Source organism: Emydura macquarii, unplaced genomic scaffold, assembly GCF_026122565.2.
Source record: "Emydura macquarii macquarii isolate MOO-44397 ecotype Brisbane River unplaced genomic scaffold, CSIRO-AGI_Emac_v2 contig_3220, whole genome shotgun sequence".
Lineage (NCBI taxonomy): Eukaryota > Metazoa > Chordata > Testudines > Chelidae > Emydura > Emydura macquarii.
In genome coordinates, this window is record NW_027133357.1 from 6,934,193 (window position 1) to 6,955,711 (window position 21,519).

The following is a 21,519-nucleotide window of genomic DNA, read 5'->3' on the forward strand; positions in this document are numbered from 1 at the left end:
GAACTCAGCTAGCAGTAGCAGAACATAAACCTCTATCCCAACCTGGCGGTTCCCTGCATCCCTCTGTGGGGTCACCTATCTTGCCCTTATCACCAGACCATCTAAGCTAGTTACAGACCCACGACAGCCAGCTCTCTGCCCTGCTCTAGGTGTGATCAGGGGCTCCCCTACTGATGCAGAAAACTCAGGCCCATGCAGGTTTTTTGTGCAGGACATGCCCAGGTGAGACCTCCTGTCCCAGGGCCTGGTTCTCCTCCCATGAGGATGTATCTCCCACAAAGCCCATGGAGTTTCACCAGTGCAAATGAGACCAGGTCCTGCCTGCTCTGTAGGGACCTTAGAAATCCCTCGGCACTTTCTGAGTCCAATTAAATGAAAATGGAACTACGGCAAGCCAGATGCTGATTCCCTGGCCAGGGCTGAGTCGCACCTGACTTCCGGGGGACACTTGGAGAAATAAAATAAATAAGAGGATGGCCTTTTTTTTTGAAAAATCATGTCGCTCGCTTTCTCTCTCTCTCTCTCTCTCTCTCTGTTTTGACCCTTGGATGTTGACACAAACAAGCCTCAACTCGTCTGGATGCCCTATGGACTTTAGGCATCCTGGCCTCGTGTGTAGCAATGAATAGAGTGATTTTCATCCAGTCCTTTGCCGTCGTGTTAGAAGGATAAAGTCCCTGATTCTCCCCAGCCTTAATCTGTGTGGGGTTAGTGACACCAGTGCAAAGTGGTGGTAAAATTCTACCCTATCGCAGGGCGCTGTACGCCCATTTTGCACAGCTGTCAGCAGCCACGTGAGCTGCAGGGCAATAGAGAAGCAGGCCTAGAGCCTAGTTTGCAGGGTTCAGATTTTGAACATCCTCAAAGCGTGGTTCCCATGGTTCCAGTTCAGGCCATCTTGAATACATCTGGATGTCCTTAATCTGAAGTAAGAGCACATGTTCTACCATGGAGATGTATGCTCTCTGACTAGCACAGATAGATCTCTCCTGACAGCCACTCATTCCATCTTAGGCACTAGTTTTATGGGCTTGCTTTGCTTACTTCCTGTAGCCATGTGCTTTTGTGGGAGCATTCACCCGATCCCAAACAGTGCATACAAGACAGCCTGCAGAGACCTCCCCAGCCAGTTTAGCAACATGCTGAGCTGGGGCCTCCTTCTATAGGTCACCCTGACAGACCAAAAGAGAAACATCCAGTGATAGCAATAGCAGGTTTGTACCGCTGCGTGTGTGATGGTTCTGTACTTTCCACTAATGGTTGGCATGCTCAGTTGTCATTGTTGGTCTGTTTGCTCCCTGCTCAGGCAGAAGCATGTGTTGCCACACTTTGTGGATGGTGCTATAATTTGGCTGCCATTCAGCGTTCAAACTTGCATCCCCAGGCCATCTAGATGAACCTGGTCTCACCAGTTCCAGGGACGATGTAACCTCAAAAGGTGTGATGTGACGGCTCCCTTTGGGACAGGGGACCATTTTTTTTGTTCTGTTTGTACAGCTCCTAGCACAATGGGGTTCTGGTCTGTGGCTGGGGCTCCAAGATGCTACCCTGCTAGAAATAATAAATAGTTATAATAATGAATAGTAATTAAGAAATCTAAGTGAGGCAATCAGGATGGTGCTGATGGAGAGCAAAGGAGATGGGTTTCATCTGTGGGGTTATTCACCCAATAGCTAATTCTCTCCCACATTCATCCAAGATCAATTACTAAAGTATAGCTCTGATTCTGGCTGCCCAAATGGAGATACCTTGGGCCTCATTTTCAGAGGTGCAGCACACCCAGAGCTCCAGTTTAAAGGCTGGTCCTGTGAAAAGCTTTGGGCTGGAACTCAAGCTTTGGCTTCTATTCCCAATTCTGCCCTAGACTCCCTGGGTGACTTGGCCAACTTGCTTCATCATTCTCAGCTTCCCAGCGGTAAAATGAGGATAACCGTCCTCTCTTTGTCTGTCTCGTCTATTTAGATTGCAAGCTCTTTATGGCAGGGTCTATCTGTTACTACATGTATACAGAGCATCTAGCAGAATGTGCCCCTGATCTCAGCTGGGGCAGGTGGGTGTTATCATAATGCATATCATTATTATTTTGAGTGCTCAGTATCTCTGAATACCAGACCGTAGGCTTTTCAAGCCAGGCACAGAATTACTAGCTACCTTTGAAAAGTTTGGCCTAGACCCCAGCCTTCCATCCCGGTGGTTTGGACAATCTTCACCTGTCCTCTGATAACCCCGGGCCTCATTCTAATCACATCTCCTAGTAACGCTGGCCACCTTTGGGTGGGTTATTTAATCCACAATGTCCTGCCTATTCCCCGTCCCCACACCAGTAACTCTCAGCCGCTTACTGGTACGTCTGAGTCACCAAGGCCCTAGCATCATTGGCGGGGAGAGTTTTGTTTGTTCATCGTTAATTTATTAAAGCGACATGGGAGCCTACTAATGAAGTGTTGAAGATGAATTGCAGTTCAGCCATGTTAGGTTGGGCTGATGCGATAGTTAATTACCTCGGGAAGCTTGAACACGATGAATACTTCATAACGCAAAAGCTGACAGTAAATTATTCATAATCCATTTATCAGGGGCAACCGCAATAAAATATCGCCGGCGAAGGGACTGTTGACTGTGAATTTTCCTGCCCCAGCCTTCGCACTTGTATTCTTCTGCTCTCCGCAGACTTGGAGCGCTTTGCTTTCCCACTTGTTAATGTCTCCCCTGCAACTCCGCAGTAAAGGAAACCCAAGTGAGGCCATACTTATGGTGCTCCAGGAGAACAAGAGACAGCGAGCGATAGAGTTGGATTTCATCATGGGGGTTAATTCATGCAATAGCTAATCCACTCTCCTAACCTGGCAAGATCCGGGTGCTCCTCATGATCCCCTGGGATGCAGCTCTGCCTGAAAGCAAGTCACTGTCTTGTCCAGTTAGAGAGAACACTGTTTGGGATAGAGATTGTATCTTACAGTGTGTGTATCATACATAGCACAGAAGGGCCCTGATCTGGATCAAAACCTTCAGATGTTGTTGGAAAACAAATCTTTATTAATCATAAGAGGCAGGGCAGGTCTAGATCAATGTTGTAGTGCTGATGGAAGCACTAAAAATCGCTACTGGAGCTTGCCTGCCATCTTAAACAGGTAGAAATCTAACATGAGAAGTGCAGATTCTGGTGCACTTTAGACAGGGACACATTTAGGGAAATGTGGTCCCACGGGTTGAAAGACCGTATTCAAAGAGTAGTTATCAACGGTTTGCTATCAAACTGGGAGGGTGTATCTAGTGGGATCCCACAGGGGTTAATCCTGGGTCCAGTGCTACTCAATATTTTCATTAATGACTTGGATAATGGAGTGGAAAGTATGCTTATAAAATTGGCAGATGGCGCCAAGTTGGGAGGGGTTGCAAGCACTTTGGGGGACAGGTTTAACATTTAAAATGCCCTTGACGAATTGGAGAATTGGTCTGAATACAAGGTGAAATTGAATAAAGACAAGTGCAAAATACTTAAGAAGGAAAAATCAAATGCACAACCACAAAATGGGGAATAACTGTCTAGGCTGTCGTACTGCTGAGAAGGCTCTGGGGGGATAGTGGACCCCACACTGAATACGAGTTGTCACTGTGATGCAGCGGCACAAATGGCTAATATGATTCTGGGGTGTATTAACAGGAGTGTTGTTTGTAAGACATGGGAGATCATGGTCCTGGTCTACTCGGCGCTAGTGAGGCCCCAGCTGAACTACTGTGCCCAGTTCTGGGCACGACAATCGAGGAAGGATGTGGACAAACTGGAAAGAGTCCAGAGGAGAATAACAAAAATGATCAAAGGTTTAGAAAACCTGATCTAGGCGGTAAAGGTCGAAAAAATTGGGCATTTTTAGTCTTGAGAAAGGAAAGCCGTGAGGCGACTTGATAAGTCTTCCAATATATTAAGGGCTTTTATAAAGAGGATGGTGCGCAATTGTTCTCCATGTCCATTGAAGATAGGACCAGCAGTAATGGGCTTAACCTGAAGCCAAGGAGACTTAGCTTAAATATTAAGAAAAACTTCCTACCCCTAAGGGTGGCTAAGCTCTGGCGTAGGCTTCCAAGGGAGGTCATGGAGTCCCTATCATTGGGAGCTTTTAAGAACAAGTTGGACAAATACCTGTCAGGGATGCTCTAGGTTTACGTGCTCCTGCCACGGCACAGGGTCTGGACTTCATGCCTTCTCGAGGCCCCTCCAAACCCTACGTTTCTATGGTTCTCTGATGTCTGAATTCAGGGAGGGCTGGAGAGGAAGGCAGCAAATAACTGAGGGGCAGTACACCCGCGATGGTATCCCTTTCAGGATCCAGGCTGAAGTGACCCCTGCTGGGAGCCTGGAGATCAAGATCAAAAGAGCGCTAAAGAGTTAAAAAGCCTTCTGAGGGAAAAGAGTGTCAGCAGCTGACGCACAGGCTCTCTGGAGGAGCCTGAAGTGAATGAGCCTCCCCATATCCAGGGGACCTCTTGCCCTGAAGGGAACGAATCAGGGGGTCTGGACATAAGTCAGACCTGCTGAGGTGGTGATGGTTGATGCACAGGGGATTGCAATCTAGGGCCTGGCCTGAGAGTGGGAGAATCCCCGAATGCCTCCCCAAGAGACAGGTGACGGCCCAAGGCCTGAGACCGAGAAGGGATGCACTCACCTGGGAGCTGTGACCCGAGGTTCTGATCCTGCTTTTGGCTACAGAGCAAATGGGTTTGATGGCTCTCATCACAGTCCCTGTTGCCACACCACAAAGCCCGCTGAGTGGTGACGTATGGCTGGCATACCGAACCGGGAGCTGCTGTGCTGTGCTGCAGATCAGGATGGAGGTGCATTGTGGGGCACTGGCTGTGAGGCAGGATTTGGAGAGTGGCTGTGAGAGCTCAGGATCGAGGCGCTTGAGCTGAGCTGTTGGGGGAGAAGCCCGTGACCAAAATAGCCAGGAGGGGGCTGCAGGAGAGGAGTGAGGTGCATTGGCAGGGCAGGACTGGAATAGTAAAGGGTAATGTAGATCAGATATGTGATATCCTGGCAGAGCTGCAGGGAAAGGGGGCTTGTGCAGGACCTGCCTGGATCCAGGTATATCCGTCTGATCAGTTTCGGTGAATGGACATGGCAGCAACAGGACATGCAGCCTCTGATCTAATAGGGGCGCACCTGGAAAGGGTGATGGGCTATCTTGCATCTCACCGTCCAGTGAACCTCCACTTCCTGGAGCCACGTGTGTGCTGCACATCTGGAAGTCGGCACTGACCAGCGCCCCTCTCTGCACATCTGTGTCACAAGTGGAAATGCCCGTTGGCAGGAGCCCCCTCTCGACACATCTGGGTCACACATCTGGCAACATCTATTGGCACGAGACTGCTCTCTGCCCATCTGTATCACACATCGGGCAGGTCCATTGGCGAGTGGCCTCTTGGCACGTGTGCAGCACCTGTAGAGATGCCCACAAGTAAGCGGCCCGCTCTGCACATATGGCTCACTCCTCTGGACTCTCCAGCGCCCAGAAACCAGCTTGCTCTAAGCTAAACGCGGTCTCCCCAAAACAAGGAAATGGGGGTTTGGAGGCAACACACACAAAGCAGCCCCTGCTGCTTCGCCCACCCACACTTCCATCCTGCAAGCACTCCCCTTGACATTAGAGGAAGCCAACGCAGAGGATGAGCAAGGAAACATCCTCGTAGCGCCTGTTCGTAACGATGGGCTAGTGGCGGGAATGCTCGGCTCGGAATTCTTCCTCCCTCTTTTTTTTTTTTTTTGGTGCTCAATTTGTAATTTTGTGTTTTCCCTGAGATCGGTGCTCCTGCCGATGTTCTCTAGACCTTAAAGAATATTTAACCACCTGTTAAATTATTTATCCTTCTGAGGTTTCATGTGCTTAGGGCAGCGCGCAGGCCTCCTGGAGACTTAACTAGGGCTATAAATCAAAGCGACACTTCAGAAATTTCCAGGCGCTTGTGGTGACAGCAGCCTGGCCTGCAAAATGTCACTCGCAGGCTGGGAGTTGAGTGCCGCCACTGCATGCAGTTATTTGTTCAGGAGCCTGTAAAGTCTGGAATTTATATAGACTCGGGTAAATGGGACAGACACCCCGGCTGCAGGCTAGCAACCAACTCAGGTGGTTGCCATCCCATAATCTTTTTAAGGTGGGCGATTCAGACGCTGTGAAGTCAACCCCTGGGTATGCTTCATCAGCCAGAGAAGGAGTTTATAACTTCCGAGACATGGAGTTACGCTGATTTCCACTAGCTAAGAATCAGGCCCTAGTTTTTGTATTCCGTACGCAAAGTGCACTCACGTACTTCAGTAATGATCCCCCCTGCTCCAAGCCAGGCTAGAAATTGGGACCCTGAGCCTTGCAACACAGAACTGTGCTATTTGAGCTAAAGGAGCAACTTCTTTAGGGGATTATAGTAATAGGCTGTTGTCCTCTGCTGTTCCATCAATGAGGCTGGCATGTGATGCTTTGCCGGCGTGTTACAATTTGTGTCTGAATGGCGCGTGTGGGATTCAGAGAAAGCAAGAACCAGAGTGAAGCGTAAGAGAGCGCAGTGTGTTTGTCTCTAACATGTGGCTGCTAGTCTTATAACAGGTTCTCTCATGATGTTTCTGCTCCTTCCTGCTTGAGGGCAAACCAGCGAATCCATAAGAACCTCTGGCCTCATGGTGCTTTGCCACCTCTTCCTGATTATGCCCCATAGGGATGTTGCTTATTCTGTTGCTGTAAACTTCTGGTGGTGTAAGCTAGCAAACAGCGCACTGGCCTAAGATACAGGAGACTGGGGTTCTATTGCTTGCTCTGCCACTGATCTACTGGGTGACCTTGAGTAAGTGTCTTTGCCGCCCTGTGCCTCAGTTTCCCCATCTTTAAAAAGGGGATGATGATCGTGACCTGCTTAAAAATCACTATATAAGATCTCAGCGTTATCATCTTTGATTCGTTAAGTGTAAGGTCTCTGCTCTATCATAGTGATCACATCACACCTGTGATTTTGAGACCGGTCTAATGCTTTCTCATAACCCTCTTCTAAGCAGAAAAATGCAGCAGAGAGATTGACATAGCAAAACAAAAAAAGAGAGAGAGCAAGATATTCCTCTAAGCTTTCCTCATGCAGCCAGGAAAAAGGGTTTCTCCTTTGCTGGAAAGGCCAGTATTAAAGCAACTAACTAGTTTCAGTGGGAGACAGAAACAGCCTCAACTGTTTGCATTTGTCAGATGCGTTAGACGTTACCTGACACACACAGTCTTAGCAGCAATGAGAAAACATATTGATCTTCAAGAGCTTACAAGGCCTAGTAACTGGATACCTCTGCTCCAAGTCTGCCCTGAGCAACCTTACAATAAAGTCTACTTTCTATAGCCCAGCGCACCTGAGCAGCCTGCAATTTAAAGCCAGTGCTCTTGCGCAAAAGAGCAAAACAGAATTACTGAAGAGGAGACTCCTATTTATCCAGGTGTTCAGAGGGCCCCTAGCACCATAATGTCTGAACTCCTTGCAATCCTCAGTGGATTTATCTTCACAACACTTCTGGAAGGTCAGGAAGGATAATTTTACTTATGTGGAAACTGAGGCACAGAGTGACCAAAGGTAAAAAAATGTAAAAGCCTATAAGTTTGATTTTCAATGAGTCTTAGGCTCTTAAATCGCTTAGATGCTTTTGGAAAAATTACCTCAATTTCTTGCCCATCGTCACCCAGGGAGTCTGTGACAGTACTGGGAATTGAATCCAGGTCTCTCAACTCTGAGGTTAGTCGCTAGGAGTTTCTCTAACCCCCAAAGAGAGTTTTACTTCTGCTAAAAAAGCATCCATTTCCAGCTGGAGACTGTACCCATTCTGAGCAGAAGTCAGCTCCGAGCTGTGAATTGGAGCATGCTTTTGATCTGGAAATGGTCACTTCCTCCAGAGTAAGGGAAAAGCACAAAGTCTGACGGAAGGAGCAAAGCTGCCTGAAACATGACAGCAAAAATATTTGTGAAAATTTGCATGAGTGAGAATTGCCACCAGTTCCCCACAGCGTTAGCAGATAACTCAGCTGGGGATGGAACAGAGGATTTCAAAACAAGAAAGATGGGCTTGTGGTTAAGGCACTGGGCTCAGATCCCGGAGATTTCAGTTCTGTTCACGGTGGGTAAGTCAGAGAGGCCGCTAAGAATAGTAGCTAGCTCTTAAAGCACTCTTCTTCAGAAGCTCTCAAAGCCTTTTCCAGAGGTCAGTATCGTTATTCCCATTTTACAGATGGGGAAACTGAGGCACAGTTAAGTGAAGTAATTTTCCCAAGGCATGCAGTGGCAGAGCAAGGAACAGCATCTACGCCTTCCAACCCACTAGGCAACACTGGCCCCCACGGATTTCAAAAGTGACTAGTGATTCTGGGTATCCAGCCTGATTTTCAGAACGTGCTGCGCCTCTGTAAATCAGATCCCTTTCAGAAATCTCAATTTGGGCACCCAAAATTGCTGATAAACTTTTGAAAAGCTTGGCCTTCCATCTCTTTGTGCCTCTGTTTCCCAATTGCCAGGGGGTTTGAAAATAAATCCATTGAAGATTGAGGCGCTGAGATGTATGGTAATAAGGAGCGGAGGTGTACAAGTACTTACAAAGAGAGAGAGAGAAAAACCCAGATTTTGTCTTCACGCTAACATTCTCAAACTTAATTAAGGGAAAGGGGGAATGGTATGTTATCAGCATAGAAGCAAAACTGATTCTGAATAGGATCTTTTTTGAAGTCATCTGAGGCACCAGCCCAGCTGGGCTTGTACAATGCTGAGGATCCTGATCATCCGTGCCCTGGAAAGCTGTTAAATAAGTCATGTCAGGAGCCAAATTCTGCATCTCATCTATCTTTTTGCACTGTCGCGTGTCGTGTAATGTGTCTTGGAGTCGCCTCTGGGCAGGGCTGCTCTGTAAACAAGCCGTCGAGCTGAGCTGCCATATCCCAGACAAATAACTTTCAATAAATAGCAATGCAGATGAGTTAGGCATTTTCAGAGCCTCGTTGATTTAAAGGGACACTATCCTGGCTGGCGGGCCCCATGTTCGACATACCTTCTTAATTCCCTCCAGTCTGCTGCAAGAACCTGTGGGATTCTTTGCGAGTGACGAGTTTGGCCCAGAAAACAAATTCCTTGGTGTTTCTTTCTATAAATAAAACAAATCCCCACAGCATTAGTAGTTTTACCATGCCTACAAGAACACCCCAGTGTGTGTGGTCCCAGCATTCACAAGCAACCCTACAATAACACCCTTGCGTGTACGGCTCCCCCAGTCATGAACAACCGTACAATAACAAACCAGTATTTGCACCCCAGAATCCAAGAGCAATTCTAAAATACCTAGGCAGGTCAGCGCTCATGAGCAGCCCTACAAAAACAAGCCAGGCCAGGTGCACAATGGAGCAATATGTAAAACAAGCAACGTCACCAGGTATCTCTATTTAGCAGCTGCTGGTATTTCAACAAGGCTGTTTTGTGATGGACAGAGGGCCTAATTCTCCCCTGCCTTTTACCATTCATCATCACTTACACAAGGTGTAAAATGCCATGGGTGGAGAATTCTGATGTGGTAGCGTTTTACCCTTGCTTTGGATAGATGCTGATGACCTCTTGAGGCAGCAGGGTAAATAGAACTGACAGGGTCCCGTGTGAGGCTCATGCAATGGGTAGCTGCAAGGATGTGGGCCCCAAACTTTACAAAGTGGACCTGGAGCAATGAATTAGAGGAAGACCATGTGGGAGTCCATTTGCTAGGCAGAGGCCTTAAGACAGGATTGACCACCATGTGCTGTGTATTAAATGATCTCTGGTGCTACCCCCATCCAAAGGCATTTGTCTCATTTAAATTCACACAGATTGCTCGATGTCCTAAGTGTTGAAGATAATTTTTAAGGTGATTTATGGTTTTTAATTACTACTATTTGCATAATTTAAGTTGCCTAAATCCTACTGGTTTTTCCAGGCTGTGAAATAAGGCTACCCTTTCCAGCCTGTCCTCTAATGTAGCTAACAGAGGGTAATGAGCTGCTGAAACTGGATCTGTTAGTTTGAGGTGGGGGGGGGGTGAAACTGGATCTGTTCGTTTGAGGTCTATATGTGGTTCTGGAAAATTAGATTGTGTTTGGTTTTATGTTGCCCATGTGATGCTCTTCAGAGCTGACCACAGCGCCCCCCTGCTGTTCCCATCCGGAGCTCCCCCCTCCCCCGCCCCCGCCCAGCTCTGCCTGTGCACCTTAATGCTGACCCACAACACCCTTGTTATTCCAGTCTTAGGCTCCTCACACACAGCTTTGCCAATGCACCTCAGTCCTGCACTGTAGCTCCCCACTATTCCAGTCCTGGACTCTCTATATAGCTCTGCTAAATTAGCTGATCTCAATCCTGCCCTGCCACTGCCCTGCATCCTAACCTGCCCACAGTCCCTTCTGTTCCAGCCGTGCCCCACTTCCATTGCTGCATCTCAGTGGTCAGCTGCGGTGCCTCCTGCCGGTCCAGACGTTGTGGCAGTGCGCTTGTCTGCAGTACTTCGGGTTATTCCAGATCTCCTATCCCATGAAATGTGCGAACGCCATCCCCTTTCCCAGCCTTTGCCATCCCAAAGAGCACGTCTCCCTACAGCCGACATTGTGCCATCCACTGAGCCATTGGCTCAGCTGCCAGCCCACCCAGGCAATCCATTTGCCTTTTTAAAGCTGTTGGCTGGTACTCCACATCCAAGCTAATGAGCCAGTGACCTGCTCAGCCTTTCCTAGCTCCAGGCTACGGGGGTTCGGTGAATCTGTGGTCTCCACCTGCTCGGTCTGAGACCAGCTGAACCTTTTTGGCTTTTCCCTTTGGAGTGAAACCAAAGCCTATTAATTAAAGAAGAAGAAGATGAACACAAGTAAGAGTGATTGGGGGCTTGGAATCCAGGGAGCTATTGCCTCTCCTGGAAGGAGTGTGCTCTAGTGGTTAGAGCAGGGGACCTGGAGTCAGGACTCCTGGGTTCCATTCCCCTCTAGATGGGAGTGGTTAAAAGAGGAGGGCCTAGTAGTCCTATTTCTGGTCTCTGTATCCAGTTCTGCTGAGTGTTCTTGGACCAAGCATGGAACCCCTCTGTGCCTCAATTTACCCATTGGGTATAATGTATTAGCATTATATATATAACTACTGGGATGTATTATATATATAACTATTGGAATGTATTAGCAGGAGTGGTGTAAGTAAGACATGAGTAGTAATTCTGCTTTACTCCGTGCTGATTAGGCCTCAACTGGAGTATTGTGTCCAGGTCTGGGCACCACATTTCAGAAAAGATGTGGACAAATTGGAGAAAGTCCAGAGAAGAGCAACAACAATGATTAAAGGTCTAGAAAACATGACCTATGAGGCAAGACTGAAAGAACTGGGTTTGTTTAGCCTGGAGAAGAGAAGACTGAGAGGGGACATAACAGCTTTCAAGTGCATAAAAGGTTGTTACAAGGAGGAGGGAGAAAAAAATCTTCTTCTTAACCTCCAAGGACCGGACAAGAAGCAATGGGCTTAAACTGCAGGAAGGGAGGTCTAGGTTGGACATTAGAAAAAACTTCCTAGCTGTCAGGGTGGTTAATCCCTGGTTAATAAATTGCCTAGGGAGGTTGTGGAATCTCCATCATTGGAGATTTTTAAGAGCAGGTTAGACAAACACCTGTCAGGGATGGTCTAGATATCACTTGGTCCTGCCATGAGTGCAGGGGACTGGACTAGATGACCTCTCGCGGTCCCTTCCAGCCCTATGATTCTATAATAAGGATTCCTTGGTTTAGGGGTGTGGGAGGCTAATTAAATAGTATTTGTAAAGCATCTTCTGACTCTGAAGGAAACTTACTGTTACTTTAGAGGGATTCTTCAGGGAAAACCTCAGAGGCCACGGGGCTGTATCCCCAATATCCATGTTTCCTGCAGCTGGTTGCAGAGTCTCCATCCACAGCCTCTAACCTAGCCTACCAACCCTATTTCCATAAGACGCCTTGCGCTGTCCTGCTGCTGAGATCCCTTGCTGGCTGCTGCTACTTCCGCTGCGCTAGGCTTCAGCTGGCATTTCAGCTTTGCCCATATATCATGATTTTTTCTTTGCCATCAGCAGGTTTCCTGCAAAGTCATCTGTATAATTTCTGCTCCTGAGCAGCCGCCTCGGGAGACTGCTTACGCTGGCGATTAATGCGGGAACTATTTCCATGACGGATTTCCCACCACGATCAGACCTCTCTGCTCCGCCTGCCTTATCTTGATGAAATTTTAAGCACGGTAGCTATAGGGTCATTTGTCCTCGCTTCCCTCCTTGCATTAAATAAGGCAGGAACAAGTCTATCAGGGGCCGCCCGTGAAGTGTTCACCAACTCAGAAGACAACAAGGGATCCAGCTGAGCTGAACCCACCATATTCTGGGACAGTGCAATTCAACATCAGCTGCACGCTGGGTTGCCCTCCAGAGGTGATTTGTCAGAGGTTCCATTTGAAAGCTCCCAACACATGGTAGCTTCTCCTAGCCAGGCTTCAGGGCTCTGCAAAACTGGGGCTGGACGTTTAGTGGGAACTGGCTCCCTCTTGAGACTTCTACTTCGTTTTCCGTCTGGACTGGAAATGCAGATCAAATAGCCTTTTCCCCCTGGGTTGCATTCTCCCCTGGCCCAGATGTGTGACTCTCCTTGGCTTCAGAGGGAGATGTGGATTGTGCAGATTCTCTGAAAATGAAGCCGCCTTTATTTAGGTGCCTAACTGTGGATTCAGCAGCTTAACTTTTAGGTCCCCAGACTGGAAAATGTTGGCTTCGGAGCTTGGTCCAAGCACCGGTCGAAGGTTTCCAAAGAGGGCTGGCTCCTCTCAGAATCAGGTTGACTGGGCCTAATAAAACAGGAAGGCACGGATAGCATCTCCCTACAGATCAGCTGTTCAGGTCCCCTCCCACCTCGTGAACTGTCTCAGCTTTGGGGTTTGGTCACAAGGGATAGAGACTGGCTCCTAAAGGGAGCAAATGACAACTTTGCACCCCTTCCATCCAAGGATCACCAAGCGTTTTGTAGGGGGAAACTGAGGCTCAAAAGGAAATGACTCATGCAAGGTCACACAGCTAGTTGCTACCAAAGCTGGAAAGGGAACTTTCCTGAGATCCCTTCCAACCCTAATATTCTATGATTGTACGATAACCCCCGATCAAGTCTCACAACTCAGTAGAAATTTCATCTCTGGGCAAAGGCCAGGGCACGTATGGTATCTCCAAGTAAGTTAGTCCGCGGGCCACAGGCTGCGTTAAGGCTGCACTGCACTGCGTTGTGCATAGGACTGGCTTCCACAGCTGTCTTCAGGCTGTGGGCCTGAGGACATTTCCATCAGGGTTTGATACCATGGTTGCAGCGTGTCTAGAAACCCGCTGGCAGCAATGGCATTCAGAGGGGGTTGTAGACGGTTAATGGTTTCGTTCCCAGATCTGAGTTTAAGCTGGGACAGGTCTGACTGCAATGCAGACAGTGCCATAGTGTGTGTGGAATTAAATGAGCAAGAAGTTCTCCTCCCCGCCAAATCTGCAGCCATATTGCTACCTGGGGCTGAAATATCGAGCGATAGAATAAGGAGGTTTGACAGAATTCCATTTTTATTTTTTTCATAATTTTGACGGATAATATCATTTGTTTTAAGAGCTTTTTTTCAAGTTTTATTGATCTAAATTTTCCAAGTTGTGGGGAATTATGGGGGGGCATAGTCAGATGATAATTATTTAATGACAGTAGAGGCTGAGATTCCAAAAGATAAAGTTTTATAACCCTTCTAACACACATTGTCAGCATAGCCTGTCAAAACAGACAAAGCGAATACCCTCAAATCACACTGGTAAGTTCTCAAGCAGCATTCGTCTTCCTTTGCCTACCTCTAAATTTCAATTAATGATGGAAATATTTTCTTTGACTGTCTGTGTGTGTGTGCAGTGAAATCGTCGTGTACCTGCCAAGCCTACGAATGAGCTGTGCTGACTTGACAGAGTTTTTTGAAGCATGTTTTAGTTTGGTCTCCTTCTGTGAGCGCTCGATGCATCTCCAAAGAATCAGATCTCTGTGCCTAGCCAAGATTCAGACCCCTACCCATCCCAAACCCACTCCTCACAGTCACTGGTCCGTATTCTCCTCAGAGCCCCATCCCACTGCACTCAGCTGCTTTTTTTCTTTGGCAGCATATACACCCACACCCAGTCATTTCCCCTGCAGCTTACTCTCTCAGCACCAGGGCAAGCCCTCAATTCTAGGAGATGTAAATTGTACAGTATTGTAGCAGGAAGCCCCCTACGTGATGTTGTTATTAGCAAAGAAATGTTCAAACAGAAAGGAATACAGAGCGGAGCCAAGCAAACATCAAACGCACCAGGCCTGCAGGCGGTTTAAATGCTCTTTGATGTAGTGAATTTATTTATTTGTTTGGGCCCAGTTTAATTTCCCCCTCCGTGTTGCGCTGTGTGTCAGTATCACATGTCGGGGCAAAGGTATCATGCCCAGTTTCCAGCCCACTGGACTGTTGTGAACGTGAGCTGCACTCACTCTAGGAGGCCATGTTCTTTGCAGAAGGGAGCCTGGGAAAAGAGAAGGCCCGGAGGGGAGAGGAAGGATGGTCTCATGGCCCTCCGCGGATCAGAGGTCTGCCACAGACTTCCTGCCAGACCTCAGGCAAGTCACCACACAGGTCCAGACCATCAAAGGTGTTTAGGTTCCTCATTCCCATGGCTTTATAGGGACTCTGGGCATCTTCAGAGAGGTGCTTTCAAGCCACAGTGCTGGTGGAAGCTGAACACCAACGTGCCACTGGACAAATTAATTATCCTGCCAGTGATTTCAATCGGAGTTAAATGCCTGAATACCTTTGAGGATGTGGGCCTTAGTCTGTCCCCCAGTCTGGGGGGGGGGGGAGGGACACATTCATGAGCCTCTGTGAGGTTCTGTGACACGGGGGGGAGCCCTTTCAGAACATAGAAATGGGGAAGGGGAAACCAATGGAAAAAGGAGCCGAGGGAAAACAAGAATGAGAAAAACCAACAAAATGCAACCTCAATAGCGGATGTTTCCTGCAGAAATGGACCCACTTGTGTTAGCCCAGCTTTGTGGGTGCATTCCCCAGCCTCTAAAACAGCTTTCTCTTTAGCTAGAAAAAACATGATTTAAAAACAGAATCGCCTGGGGGAGAAAACCCACCCACAGGGGTTTAAAATACAGGACAGGGAAGGTCACAAATTCCAAAGCAGAGCTGGAGATGTTCATAAAGCCTTAAGCATCAGGAGGTCCCCTCCCCCCTCCTTCCCCCCATCCCATTCCCCCCCACCATTCATGTTGGTAACTTGCACCTGGAGCAGCCAGTTACGCTGACAGCACATGGGTGGATAGAAGGTTCCCCGTCTGACATGAAAGCACTTTGCACTAGTGCACTTGACAACACCTGGTGCAGAGCAACCGAGAATCAGGCCCAAGGTCTTTCCCTCCCTACCCCCACCCTAAAACAAGTGTTTGCTGAGGCGGGTAAACTGAAAAGCTTTAATAGCAGTTTTAGATCCTAGATCCAAAGCCCATGTAAGCCAATGGGTGTTTTGCATCAGACCTAGCATGTAAGAATCAATCCTGCATGCAACCAGGGCAGGACTTGGCACCCTCCTCCGATGCTTTTGGATCACAGTAGTCATGGGATCTGCATGCAACCTTGCATGCCTTCTCCATTGGAAGAATGAATTAGACTGCCGGTGGTTTCCATCCTGTCCCTGTAGGTAGGAGCATGGGACAGGGCTGTCTCTGGTGAAGAATGGAGTTAATAATTCATCATTTAATGAGCTTGGGCTCAGCTCCCACAAGGGGAGACATCCGGTTCTTTCTGGTCATGTCCCTGCACCACCCGCACACAGTGGATGGCCCCCTTTGAATCCGCGGCAGCTCCCTGCTCCGTGCAGCACGCCGGCTGGCTAAGGGCTAAATCCTCTCCTTGGTGGGAAAGCACGAAACTCATTATTGCTAATGAGAACTGCTCCCGCAGTGAGGAGCACGGGAGGAACACATGACAGAGAGCGATCTCCGCTCAGAGTACAGTGCAACGTGACCCGTTTGATTCTAGACAGCCTCCCTCCCTTCCCCCAAAACAGGGGCCCTGTCACCAATTAGTCGAAAGCACCAAGTGTTGTTAGAGGGCACCGGCGGTACGTGTGGAGTTACTTTGGTAGTCTGAGAGTGACAGCAGCACAGCCTAAAGCCTGGCAGAGAACAGGTGAGTGCTGGGCAAGCTGTCGCCACAGCTTTCCTCCTGTGGCCCCAGCGGCTATTCTACACTGGGCTGCCCGTGTGCCACTCTACCGACCCCTTGCTGTCAGTCCTAGGGGGCTCTCCCAGTGCACCCTGCAGTTCCTCCTGCTCTTCCAGTCCTGCCCACACACCTCGGTCCTCACCAGCTGCAGCACCCATCTGCACAACCTTTGCTCTTCAGCTCAAACCGTCACCACTTATGCTTGTAGCTCTGGAGGTCCACAGTGTGTTGGCTGTGGGACCATCACATTACAACACCGGCTCTCTCTAAAGATGGGCCTGCTGCTGGCTCTATGCAGAACTCGGAACAGAAATAGCACCGGGTAAAGTTTAAAAGAGAGAACTGATTTCACTTTCCTTCCTGAATTAAATCATTAGCAGAGGCTGGCAATAATCAGCCTCTTCTGTGCCAAAGACACGAACAGACCAACTCTGACTCCCCAAAGACCACACGGACCAAAACGACCCATCTGTGCTGTGGCCAGGGAAACATTTCTCTTCCCTGAGCTCCAATCCAACCAGGGAGTGCGGCAAGATTCCAGCTGCTGGCCCAGAAACCTTTGCTGCAAACGCTCCCTTTATTATTAAGCCCTGCTGTTTATTCCCCCTGGAAATGAAAATAGCAGTTTATCACATCTGCCTGGCAGGCAGAAAGCCATTGAGCGAGTGAGAAGGAAAGAGAGAGAGAGACTGTACCAGTCCGCTGGAGAGAGCTGGAAGAATCAGCTAGGTAATAGAGGTATTTATTAAGGGTGAGAGGAAATTTATATGCCACTCCTGCTCCTTCTGCTTTCAGCCACTGCCAAGGGGAGCAGCAGGCGACTCATACAGGTAATAGCCAGGAGTCTGTTTTCTACCCATTTGTCAGTCTGGGAAACATGAAAAATAAAGCAGACCCTGATAAAGGAGAAATAAAGTCTACAGCGGAGGTTTGTGCGTGTGCATGTGGCCCATCCAAAGCCACAAACAGACCCAGAGTCATGGGAAATTCAGCTCTGTCGTTACTGTTACTGTTTATTACTTGCCTTGGGGTCATGCCTAGAAGGCCCAGTCTGGGGCCAGAGCCTCATTGCATTAGGGGCTGTACGTACACGCGCACTGAATAGAAGATAAGAGTCACTGCCACTCACAGGGAGTGAAGTTACTCCATGAACTCAAGTGGGTTGAGACTCATCTTAAAGGTCCTGGATTCAGACCCCAATATCAAAGTCACAAATACAGGACCTGGTGCTGCTGGGTTTGGACACCCTGGCTCCAAGGGCCAGCATGCAGTGGTAGAGGATCTATTCCCACCTCTTCCAACAGTGACCACCCCCCCCCCCTCCCTGAGGTGTTTTTGCCATGGAGTTGCCCCAGCAATCCCATGGCTCATCGTTGAGTGTGTGTAAGAGCAGTTGGCACCGGGACCAGGTGTCTGGACCCCTGCAACAAAGTGGGGGAGTGTAAATAATTCAAGCGGCTAGAGTCAGAGCTGCTAGCGGTCAGGCATGGCTGTAAAGCTGCCATTTAATGTCGGCGGAGCGGTTCAGCTTCTGTAAAGCTGCACTTTGGGTGTAGGAATCAAAAAGAAATTTATTCAACACTTGGTTGGCCCTGGGGGGAAAAGAAGCATTAAAATGGCGAGAGATTTATCATGTTGGGATCAGTAAGCTATGAGCAGAGACAATGGGACAGCAGGGAGAGAGAATAGGGGGAGGGAAAGCGAAACGTGGGGGAGAGCAGAGCAGGGGGAAAGGCAGAGGGAGAAATGAGACAGAAGATGGAGAGAAAACAGAAGCAGGAGAGAGAGAGAATGTGTTGTAGGGGGAAGGGAGCAGAGGGACAGATACCATAGCTAGAACAGGTGAGAGAGGAGGGATGTTTGAGGGAGCAGAGAGACAGGCAGATCGAACAGGCGAGACAGGTAATGGGCAGAGAGGTTAGGGAGCAGGGTGAGGAGGCAAAGCCAGACATAGAGGAATGGGGAGCCAGAAGGGGAAGGGCTGGAGGGAGCAGATTGGCACTGGGTTATGAATCAGTTCCGCTCCAAACTGTTGGACACGCCTGACATTTACAAAGGTTTTAAAAGCCCAAGACAGACAGAGACCTTTTTGTATTTTCTGAAATTACAGGGGCAGCTGCAGCGGAGCGATCGATGCAGACCAAACAGAGAGCGGGAGAGTTGCTGGGCCCTGGGCGAGCCGGGCGCTTAACCTAAGCGAAATAAACCTCTGGTCAGGCTCAGGGCAATGGCCGTTCTTTGCAGTGCATCGGTAATGACATTACAGCTCCCTGCAGCTCTTCAGGGATTATCCCTTGGGCAGCCCAGGCTTATTCTCAGGAGTCTGCTAGGTCTGAATCATTCAAGCAATCAAAGCACACCTGCATTCACAGCCGGCATCAGACCCTCTCACAGGTACCCCACTGATCCTGCTTAGTGTCTCAGCTGCACTATCAACAGCTTCACTAAAGCCAGTGTGGGAAGGAGCATTGGAAATGCTAAAGGCCTGATTCTCTCCTGCATTGCACACTGTACTGTTATTTACACATTGCTGTCAACTGTCAGGATTTTATTAGAAGTCTTAAGATATTTGGTGTCTTTCTTCAGGTCCCGTCTCCTGGAGTTATGGGATTAGGTGAGAATCTCTGCTTTCATTTAAAAATAAAAAGCTGCTCATGGCTGTGGAGAAAAGCTTTGAAAAAAGAACTCAGGTGGACCCTAGAAGATCAGAATGCAAATCAAACACATTTATTATTATTTTTTAATTCATGGTTTTAAAGCCAATCTCCTGATTTCTGAGCACTTGGGGTTAGCAAATACTTTTTACACCATGGGTGTAAAATGCTACCACATCAGATTTCTCCTCTCAGATCAGTGGCAGCATTTTACATCCATTGTGTATGTGGGTAGTCGACGGCACCGGGTGCAAGGCAGGTGAGAACTGTGGTCTATCTCTGGGCTTTGAAGGATTTTTATTGGTAAATGTCAATTTCACCACATGCACAAAAATGGATGAAAAAATACTTCTATCAATGATCATCAAAATGTAAAGATAATTTAAAGAGTAAGAAAAATGCTGCTTTGGGAACCTATTAGCATCCCACCCTAATGTGTATAAAACGTGTTGTAATGTCGGCATTAATGGAGCTGGAGCAGGGTGCCATTTAAATAGCTTGCACTTTTTGGATCGACACGTTCTACTGTCATTAAATGACTACATTTTTACGCCCCCATAATTTCCCTGCAACTGTGAAAATTTAAATGGATAAAACGAGGGAAAAAAATGCTTAAACCCCATAATTTCACATAACTGTGAAAATTTGAATTGATACCAATATAAAAAAATGCTAAAGTATCAACTGATTATCTGTTGAAATTATTTTAAAAATAGATCAAATTGAATTCTGCCGAGCCTAGGTGTTGAAGACAGAGTTAAAATTACAAGCTGTCTCTTAAAGTGTAAGGAGTTTCCTGGTCCTGCTTTCAGTCTGGGGCTCTGTAGGTTAGCATGGGATCTGGGTCTTCAGTCTGCCAGGAGCCAGCCTAAAGCAAGGTGGGCTCTTCGTCTCTGCCTTAGGAAGCAGCCTGCTTTGTTTCTCTCTGTTTTTGGTTCTTGTATGTTAAGTTCCTGGCTTCTGAGAGATAAAGTAAGGGTTTACATTGCAACCTTCCAACAACAGTATTTTATGTTTGTATTTAACTTCTCTGTTTGCATGCCGTAAACATAAGAAGAATCAGCCCCTTGAATGGGGGATGGGTTCATGAGAAAATTTGTGTTTTACAGTCATCTAGAGGCCCCAACTATGATTGGAGCCCCGTAGCGCTAGGTGCAGTACAGAAAGAGTGTGTGAGAGAGATTCCCTGAAATGAAGAGCTTGTTCTGTGAATACACAGCAGAAGTTTGCATCTGACGAAGTGCGTTGCAGCCCACGAAAACCTATGCCTGCAGAAATTAAATTTGTTAGTCTTTAAAGTGCTACAGGACTCTCATTGTTTTTGCTGTATACAGACTAACACAGCTACCCCTCTGGAACAGCAGAAGAAGGATCCCCATTCTACAGGGCACTATAAGATGCATTGAGACTAAGTAATTTGCCACAGGTCCCACAGAGACCGAGGCAGAGCTGGGAATTGAACCCCCGCTCTCCCAAATCCCTCCAGTACCTTTACCGCAAGGCCCTCCTACTTCCCTCAGCAAGAAGGAAAAAGTGGACTTCCACTGGCTTGACTCGCTCATCTAGAGCACTTGGAGATCTCAAGAGAAAAGCACCAGGGAGTAAAGGAAAGATATTAAGTGCTAATAATTCTCTATTTTTATTTGCAGTTCTCCACCTACATGAAAGAGGCTTTTTTTGCTAACGCTTTCCTGCTGGGAGTTGAATGCTGCTTGAATCATCCGTCCAAGGCACCGTGCTAATAGAGGTAAGGAATTGCTGTCTGAATCTCTCTGTTGGAGTTGATGTGACATAAGGCGTGCAACTGGATGCCTCGGGGGGAGGGCTGGGAGCATGTCTGTAGGAAGCTGGGAGCCTGTGTATCACATCCCCTCCGCCCTGCAAAATGGTACGAGCCCAGGTGTTTGCTGTTAGCAGTTAAACAGGTGTCATGCTAAAGATGTGCCCGTTTCCCTCTCCCGGACATGCATACATGCCATCAAGTTCAAAGCCAAACTTCCCAAGTTCAGATCTGGCCAGTCTAGTTTTATTGGCAATGAAGAAAACTAGGCTTTCATAAAAGACTAAAAGACCCTTCTCGGCCCCCTTGCAGCCCAGTCGGGTGGTGTCTCCTGCCAGCCCCTGTGGCTGGTTTGGCCGTGCCAGCTCTTCCCCTCCTGCCGACTGCTTGGTCATCCTTTAAGGGTCTTTGGGAGCAGCCGTTGGCTCCATATCTTTCCAGCTGCAAGGGGCAGGGGCAGCTGCAGACAGGAGCAAAGCGTTTGCTCCCTGTGAAAAGGCCTTTGCTAAAGACCCTGTCATGCGCACCATATTCCCTAAACAACCTTGGGCTAGACACAGACTGTTGTACTCTCAGGCCGTAACAAGGGGCAGTGTATAACTGCACCACCAGGAGCCATCAGGGACCGAGAGTCGTCATTGCCTTCCTGGTTCCCCTCATTCACCCTTGCTCCTTCAGGCTAGTAGGTGGAGGACGGAGGCAAGGCTCCACCCATCCGCAGGCAGAGGCTGTCCTCCCATGCCAAGATGCTGTGTCCCGTGCAGGGTTGTTAGCGAGCACACTGGGGTAGTCACAACCTTGTCC

At 48.2% G+C, this 21,519-nt stretch overlaps 1 long non-coding RNA gene across 2 annotated transcripts in view; it reads left to right on the forward strand.

Annotated features, from left to right (window-relative positions):
• Positions 1-21,519, forward strand: part of LOC137142371 (uncharacterized) — a 52,933-nt gene that overhangs the window by 25,529 nt on the left and 5,885 nt on the right. For both annotated transcript variants that reach the window (XR_010916901.1, XR_010916902.1), the window contains exon 2: positions 20,585-20,682. This is a non-coding gene — a long non-coding RNA (uncharacterized lncRNA). The remainder of the gene's footprint in view (positions 1-20,584; positions 20,683-21,519) is intronic.